We start from the raw sequence: 6,862 nt of genomic DNA, 5'->3' as shown, positions 1-6,862 counted from the left end.
TTAATATTAGAATATGTTATGACATGTAATAGTTTCACGAACATTAAACGGCCAAGCCGTACTTTTTTAACCAAGATTTAGGGTTTGTAAAATCAGAGCTTGTAAGTAGAGTTATTTGTTCTTTATTGTTATAAATGTGATATACTCAAGAGCATTTAAGAGCTATATACTTTGGACTTGGGATAGGTCCCATGGGCAGCGCAATTCTAAGCTCAGCTAGGGGCTTGGCTCTACTAGAGATCTCATAACTTTTTAACAGTGAAAGCATTATGAACTTGTGAGTCTTGGCAACATTTTACATGAAATGTTTTTGGTGGGATTTCATTTCTTTTTGGCAGGTGCCCTAGATTTTTTTTTTGGATCTATTTTTTGTAGGTACCTACATCATTTTCATGGCCCGCTCTCTATCGTTACCTCTTTTTTAAAAGCTTTTATTCCACTTGCAATGTATGTAACTATGTTTGTTTGGGTGGAATCTTGCAACTCAATTTTAAAGCAGATATATCAAATTTCAGTCTTTTAGGACTTCAGGAAACACATTTTTTAAATGTACAGACTGGGAAAAGTTTATTTTCCTGTTGTTTGAATGAAATCCCTAGCCTACATACCAAATTTCAGTCTTCTAGGACTTAGGGAAGTACTTTAGAACTTTTGACTAGAGGGGTTGTGAATGGCAATAAATCTGAAACCATAACAGGTAGAGAATCGATACTTGGTACGTTTGATAAGTCTGTCAAGGACATATTATCCTGAAAATATCAGCATTCTAGCGATAGACTTTACAAATAATTTGCTTCCCCCATACGTGGGAGTGGAGGGGGAAAATTTTGAATTTCTTAATTTTCCTGTAGTTTGTATGCAATTTCTAGTGTACACACCAAATTTCAGTCTTCTAGGACTTCGGGAAGTACCCTAGAATTACAGACTAGAAGTTTTGACTGTCAATAAATCTGAAACTATAAAAGCTAGACAATTGATACTCAATGCGTTTAATAAATCTGCCAAGGACATCTTATCCTGAAAATATCAGCATTCTAGCGACAGAATTTACAAATTTGCTTCACCCATAAGAGGCGTAGAGGGGGGGCATTTCCAATTTCTTAATTTTCCTGTAGTTTGTTGTCAATTTTTAGTCTACATACCAAATTTCAGTCTTCTAGGACTTCGGGAAGTACCTTAGAGGTTTTGAGTAGAGGTTTTGATGATCATCAGTGAGGGACGAAATCGGCGTATTTTAGGTATCAATAAATCTGTAACCATAAAAGCTAGATATTTGATACTTGGTATATTTGATAAATTTGCTGAGGACACCTTATACTGCAAATTTCAGCTTTCTAGCGTCATCCAGACCGAAGTTATGACGAGTCGAAAATACGGCGAAACACTTCGAGAAAAAGGTACGTAGCGCCCCGGCCGCCGTTTGGCTCGTCTTGGCGGGGGCACTGCCGTGCCCCCTGATCAGCATAAAAAAATATTTATTCCATAGTTCTTAGTCACAAATGTTTCAGTATCCACTGCGATTTCAAATGCCCTATTGTTGTTGTTTGCGGGACCAGTGGGAAATCATAGTAGAATAGTAAACGAAGGCACTTTACTTGTGACAACTGTTAGTAATAATGAATGAGAATCACCGAGAACGCGAAACGCTCCAAGAAAATTCATTCATTACCAAGATATTTAAAAAAAAGAAAAGAATATTAGCCATTTTAATCATGACTAACATTCCCCTTTGCCCTCCAACTAAGCGTAAAGCTTGTGCTAGGAGTGGGTACGACAATAGTGCAAGATGGTTCTTTTACATTTAATTTTAGCTTTTTTCAGGGTTTCGTACCCCAAAAGGAAAACGTAATCCTTATAGGATTGCTTTGTTGTCTGTCTGTCTGTCTGTGATGCGATGTGATGCGATGCGGTGTGGTGCGTTATTATAGGTACAAGAGTAATTAGAGTGAGGGAACTCTCGGAATATTAAGCTATGGTGACGTATAATCAAAGAAAAATAGGGCTATTTTGGAGCTCATAAATGATGTCGATCCCTTAGCAATTTCTTAAAAGTTCCCTAACCAAAGATAAGTACCTATTAATACACCCATGCCCCTGACCTATATTATACTTTATGCACCTACTACGTTATTGTACACATTTTAGTTTCATTGTGTGTTATTTTTTTCTATGAATGACATACCTACATTAGTAGGTACTACATACTACATACTATAGAAGATTTAAAGTTTGAATAGGTATGTATAGAGTGGTTTATAATGAGATTCAAGTAATGATAACAGAAACTTGGCTTTATTTCAAAGAGCCGCAGATGCAACTGTTTGTTGTATGCGGGTAGCCGCAGGTTCTAAGGCCTGGTCAAACAAAGCGCGAAGTTGGTGAACACGACGGCTCCAGCAAGGAACTGTATGAACAGCTGAGCGCGACCTTGCAGCGTGCGAAGGCAAGCAGCTCAGATACTGCGAACACTCGCTCTTCATTCGCTCTGCGCAGTACATAAGAACAACACGCTGCGAAACAATAGTGTGGATGGTGTCGAGGTGTTGCGTCGTTCTCCGCAGCGAAACCAACATCAGATGGGGACCTGGATGGCTTGCTAGTATTTTGGAGTGTGCTTGGCTGGCTCTAGTGATAGGTGGGGAGTCGCCCCAGAGGTCTCACGTACATCGGATGCCTACGTCTAAGTGCAGAAAAGAAACCCAGGAAGAGAGAAAAGAAGGGAAGAGAGAAATGACATCCAAACTATTATTTCGCTGTACACTATTTTAAATGTCGTTTTTAGCACGAAAATTTGGATGATGTTTTAGGGTTTTTGTTACAACGGGATCCTAAAAATGTGGGTATGTTAGCCGTTGAAATATGTTGCCGCGCGTCGTGTCTGTCCAAGCCTTTAACTTTGCTTAAATAATTCCGTGTAAAGTTAAGTAAGTAGTATGCTATACGTGTTACTCTGCTAGACATACCATTGCTTGCCAATGTTTTGGAGTAAGTACATATTTTTATTATTATAGGCATAGTTCCACAAAATTTGCATTTATTATAATCAGTGTAATATTATAAGGTGCCATCAGTATCTAAGGAAGGAACTTTAGCTATTTACTTACTTACATAAACAAGTAAAAGATTTATGTAAGAAATTGTTCTTCATATCTTCAAAGAGAATTTTTCTTGATTCCAAAGCAAAAGACCTAGGCGCCTAACTATATTAAATTATACTTTTGTGAGATACTATCTTCAAAGCACAAGGAAAAATAAAAAGCTTAGTAAAACCGACACTTTTTATAATATTCATCTCTCATTAGGTACCTACCTTTTGTTTTGTATTTTTAATGAGAGGAAAACGGCATATCTCTTATTTTCAGAGTTCTGTACCCGAATGGTGCCAATGGTACCCAGTTACTAAGCCAACGCTGTCCGTCCGTCCGTCCGTCAGTCTGACAGCGGCCTGTATCTCGTGAACCGTAACAGGTAGAGAGTTAAAATTATCACAGTACGTGTAGGTATTTCTATTGCTGCTATTTTGGCAAATTGGAAGCGTGTTGGCCTTTAGATTATCGTGCTTTTTGTCTACGAAGGTGTGTTTGACAAAAAGTACAACTCTCTTCTCTTGTAGAACTTTTGTAGAACAGGCAATTTTAAGGAACAGAGGTACTCTAAAACATGACAACTCTCTGGTTGTGTGTGATTTTCGTACACGAAATAAATTACAATTTGGTATCAAATAAATTACACAATAATTAATGTTCGTATTTCCATATGATTCCATACTCAAGCCCAAAGAATTCAGAAAAGGCAGCTATAGAAGTGATCGTGAGATTGTCGTCGCGCAGATGTGCAATGAAATATCACGGCGCATTATTGCAAAAACAGATGTATTTGCATAGCATTACAGTTTAATATACGTTTAGAGATACTATCATAAAATGTTTCAAGGATAATAATTATAATTTTCTTTCAAATTAATTATTTTAGTACTACTTGTGCGCGCTTTTATCTACATGTATTTGAGTTTTGAAAATCCTATGGAAAGTCCTAAATTTTCCAGGACAAAAGTATTCTATGTCACTCTCCAGGTGTTCAACTATATCTGCGCAAAAAATCACAATGATCGGTAGCTCTGTTGTGACATGATTGAATAATAAACCAACAACAAACCACTTTTGCATTTATGATATGTCATATAGGTAGTGATTACAATACCATTTCTATTCCCTTATTTACAGTTCTGTGGTCAGGTCCCTTTTGATCTTGGCTTCGTAATTGCGTCCACTATACCTGAATTCAAATGTCCTGTTCAAGCTCTAATTAGAAACGGCATTAATAATGGGATTAAATTACCTTTGGAGACAATCATGATGAATTTATTGCTGAATGGAATTAGCTACAGTTACACCCAGATATTATATAATAAAACCGAAGCTGAAGTTTCAATTTGCAAGGAACATAGTTCGAGAAACCGATATACGTTGGAGTTTTAACCTTTAGAGTGCTAGAATGGTGACCTCGAAACCCAAAAACCTCCTATTAGGTGGATAGACAACATCAAACGAGTAAAAGGGAGCCGCTGGATTCAGGCGGCGCAAGACCGTGGCGTGTGTAAGTCGATCGTCTGTCGGTTGATAATGATGGTGATGATGTTTGATCTAACCAGAAGATATATCATCATACAAAAACTGAGTAAACAGTCAAGTTTCCTCTATTCCACATTCATAATTTATATTATAGCTGTGAAAGTGTGTCTTATTGCATGTTTGCTTGGTCCTTTTTTACGGACCACCTTTTTAACCGATTTTGACAAAGCTTGCATCCCTTAGATGAGTACCCATAGATGAAGGATTTGTGTACCTTATAGGTGACTTTTGGTTCCGGAAAATCAAAAAGTTTCAACTTTTTTACAAACCCTAATCAAAGTCGTGGGCACTATTGATTTGGTACCGAGATAGTTTGCGTCCTGGAAATGGACAGCTACTTTTTTTCCTCGCGATTAAAAAAAAATATATAAATCCACACTAAGGCACGGGCATCGTGTATCCTTCCCTAATTATAAATTTAGGTACACTTCATTCCACTACTTCTCGATATTCCACATATTTCACACACATATTTCATTTCTCACATATTCCATTACTTCTCGATGGGATGTCATTTCGACACGACTTTTGACTAAAATTTTCTCTAACTACCATTAAATATTATCCATATTATGTAAAATTACACAACTTATAAGTAATTACCCGTAGGTACACCTATGCTTCCAACTTGTGATAGTTCGTATACCGCTTATGTATCATAAGTTACAAGGGTTTCCTGTTCAAATTAACTCCAGCAGATTTAATCAACTAAAACCACAGGGGATTGCGGTAATTTAATTTTGTAAATTATTATAAGTATGAGTGACCCTGTTGGGCGCTCTATTATCTGTAGGTCGACTATAGGTATCATACCTAAATATGACCTATAATAATAATCATAATAGCCAACGAAAAGCAAAGAAAATTATATCCAACAAGTGTAAATTAAAAATTTATAACACCCCCGACAAGTGAAGGTCACATACAGTAACTAGAAAAGAGCTGATAACTTTCAAACGGCTGAACCGATTTTCTTGGATTATAGCTAAGAACACTCTCGATCAAGCCACCTTTCAAACAAAAAAAAAAAAAAAATTAAAATCGGTTCATTAGTTTAGGAGCTACGATGCCACAGACAGATACACACATCAAACTTATAACACCCCCTTTTTGCGTCGGGGGTTAAAAATGAAGAAAAGAACGCTTTTCTGTGAACACGTCTATTACCAACATCAGCTATTCTCAAATCAAGAAAGTAAACCCCCGAATTTGTTGAAAGGGAACCGGAAATGGAATATTTGCTTCGTCGACTTCAGTTGTGTGAAGATTAACGAGAAAGCGGCATTGAAAAGAATTCTACAGGCATATTTTTATAACACTTGATGATGCCCGCGACTTCGTCTGCATTAGTTTAAATTTGCGTTTTTTTTAATTGTGGAACTGGCAGGAGACAAACCGGCGTCTCCCTGGATATGCATTCGGAGCACCATTGGCTCCTAGGCCATGATGGCTAATAAATTAATTAATTCAAGAGCCGAAATTTGAGATGGGTATATTGTATTTTTCATTCAGTAGGTACTCAAGGGACTATTAATGCCATCTAGTAGCCACATGTTGCAGTTATCCAAACTACTTTCAAAGGTCCATATTCCAATGCAGCTTGACCAAAAAAATACATAGATATTAGCTGTTGCGATCAGACCTGGTGGCAAAGCAGCAGCCTAAGAGCGCGCTTGCCTAGAAGATACCTATTCACTCTTGACTTGAAGATACCCATATTACAATTGGTGGTGAAAACTGATGCTGGAAGGCCGTTCCAAATCCTAGCGGTTCGAATTAGAAATGAGGAGGCAAATCTCTTCGTGGAATTTTGACTACGTACGGGTGCAGACCTTGGGATAATATATAATGTGATAGATAATATGGCTATAAGGATCTAAAATAGAAAAAACATAGTTGAGGTTTTCTAAAGTGTGAAAAGCTATTCGAATCTCCCGAAGCAAACAGGAAATTGTTCAGAGGCGTCTACTAAATCAATCTTGTTCGACTTCTCTACTTAGAAACTTTGCAAAGAATTTTCTTTACTTAACAATTACCTAACAAATAAAAGTAAATTTTCACTTATGTATTACTAGCTGATGCCCGCAACTTCGTTCGTATGGATTTAGGTTTTTGGAAAACCCGTGGTAACTCATTGATTTTCCGGGATAAAAATATAGACAATATGTTGACGCAATGTGCGTTACATTGGCATCAGGGAGATAGGTCAAGACCGGAAGCCGCAGCAAAAA

General features: G+C 37.3%; 1 long non-coding RNA gene across 1 annotated transcript; it reads right to left on the bottom strand.

The window, feature by feature from the left end:
- Positions 1–4,713: 4,713 nt before the first annotated feature.
- On the bottom strand, positions 4,714–6,406 carry LOC123870011. The gene is made up of 3 exons (XR_006796987.1): positions 6,248–6,406; positions 5,625–5,627; positions 4,714–4,725 (listed from the first exon to the last, which is right to left on the bottom strand). It is a non-coding gene; the product is annotated as an uncharacterized LOC123870011 (long non-coding RNA).
- Between the last annotated feature and the right edge of the window lie 456 nt (positions 6,407–6,862).

This window comes from Maniola jurtina, chromosome 12 (assembly GCF_905333055.1).
Source record: "Maniola jurtina chromosome 12, ilManJurt1.1, whole genome shotgun sequence".
In the NCBI taxonomy this organism is placed as follows: domain Eukaryota; kingdom Metazoa; phylum Arthropoda; class Insecta; order Lepidoptera; family Nymphalidae; genus Maniola; species Maniola jurtina.
Note: the sequence above shows the minus strand (reverse complement) of the source record. Positions and strands in the feature narration are given on the sequence as shown.